The sequence below is a fragment of the Morone saxatilis genome, unplaced genomic scaffold, assembly GCF_004916995.1.
Source record: "Morone saxatilis isolate NCDOM2014 unplaced genomic scaffold, NCSU_SB_2.0 Contig24, whole genome shotgun sequence".
NCBI classification, from domain to species: Eukaryota; Metazoa; Chordata; class Actinopteri; family Moronidae; genus Morone; species Morone saxatilis.
This window is the reverse complement of record NW_023339807.1, coordinates 25,785,097-25,787,249: the sequence shown is the minus strand read 5'-3', so window position 1 is coordinate 25,787,249 and position 2,153 is coordinate 25,785,097.

Below are 2,153 nucleotides of genomic sequence, written 5' to 3'. Positions count from 1 at the left end.
TCCACTACAGCTGCTGGACTGGGGACAACTAACTCAACCTCTGGTGTTCACTGTTTGTTTCTATTGAAGACCAGCAGACAGAAACATCAGTTAGTGCAGCTTTCAGTACAACAACATCAAAGTACTCCATTACAAGTAAATAAGTATCTGCTGCATCAATAAATCCACTTAAAAAACACAAATTATTTACTCAGGATTGTTTCATTGCACTACTTTTTATACAAGCAGGAGATTTGTTGTCGTTGCCTCCAACGTTAAAACGTCTGCAGCTTCCCGCCCTGTGTGGGAGCGAGCACATATATCACCCGCTAATGATGAGAAGTATCCGGTGTCGCTAACATTTATTTTCCCAGAACACACCGAATGCTCCTAAAGCTTCGTGATAAGGTAATACATCAGCAGCCGCTGAAGAACCTAATTAAGGAGGGTTGTCTATCAACTTAATGTTTGTCTCTCACTTCACTGTGAGCTGTAAATTTCTGTCCCTCTCCTGCGTTAACAGATCAGCTCAGCAGCTCCACCCTCCACAACCACAGCTCCCAGTACCTCCACCCTCCACAACCACAGCTCCCAGTACCTCCAACCAAACAAACTGATTGAGACTGTTATCTATTAACCTGTTTAGCAAATGTTTTTTGCACATGTGCAGTTTTTGCTTACCATATTCCACTTTATTGCATTTTGTGTATATATATTTCTTTAGATTTTTATATTCTCATTTTATTTTTATTGTATTTTATTCTCATTCCCCTGTGCTGCTGTAACACATGTGGAGACCTGTGTGTGCATGCGCGAAAGCTGCATGCTGCCTGTTACGTTGCTCCTGAAATAATTTCCCCCTGGGATTATTAAAGTATTTCTGATTCTGATTCTGATTCTGATCAATAAAGGAATATCTTATTTTATAAAATAATCTGCTCAAAATTCATCCAAATCTCTGGTTTTACATAAACTTCCTGCAGTTATCGGGCTCACTGTTTGGGTTCATTGTTCAGTTTATCAGCTGTTCTCTGCTGTTATTATTATTGTTGTACATATATATATATATATATATATATATATATAATATAAAATATCCATAAAAGTTTACTCAGTAATAGAAAAGAGCTCCCTTAAAGAAAAAGGTTTGGAACCGCTGCTCTAGAGAGTCAGTGTGTGAGTCAGCCCATATTATTATAAAAAACTCAGCAAAAACTAAACAGAAACTGATGAAAAATAAAGTTGACTGTGGTACAGAGCTGTGCGCAGGCTGTCTGTGGCTCTCAGCTCCAAACCCACTGCTTCCCACAGTCTGCCCATACACTAATGACACCTGATAGGCATTATTAATCAGTTCTCCTAAAGATCTCCACACTGAACTGGTAAGATACACATTTATGTACACGGGTAAAGAGACACTTACAGATCTGCTGCTGCATCCGATCCCTCCGCTCCTAAATTCAGGAGTCCCAACCTTCGCGCAGGTTTCTGCGGGATAATGAAGAGAGGGAGGAGGGAGGAGGGAGGGTAGGGCTCCTCCTCAAACACTCTGCAAGAGAGGTTTGAACTCCAGACCTTTAGTTTGATATGTAAATCAGAGTTGAAAAATTTCCTGCAGCTATTTTTATATATAATATAAAAAGCAAATAGAATGTTTATATATATTTCTGAGCTACACAGAGGAGCGTTTATTTTAATTTATGATCTGATGATGATGAATGATCTATTGTTAGAAATGTAATAAAATATTCATAGGTTAACACCTGAATAAAAGAATGTTTTCATTACTTTAGAATGTTTCTACGGTAGCCCAGAACAGACAAACCAAACACTGGCTGTAGACAGCGACTTTTACGATCGCTGAGAGGCATCAGTGAACAGCAAAAACCACAAAACACTGGCAGTGAGTGACAGCGGATGCTTACAACGAAACATTTACTGACTTATTACTGTTGCTGTCCGATTGTGACAAATTATGTTATTCAATGTCATTTATATTTTTTCATATTAACTTTCTAATGCGAGACTATTATTATAATAATAATAATAATAATAATAATAATAATAATAACTTTATTTGTATAGCACTTTTAAAAACATGGTTTACAAAGTGCTTTGACAGAACACAGCAAGAATACAATTTACAATTACAAAGGACGATAAAATAAATTGCA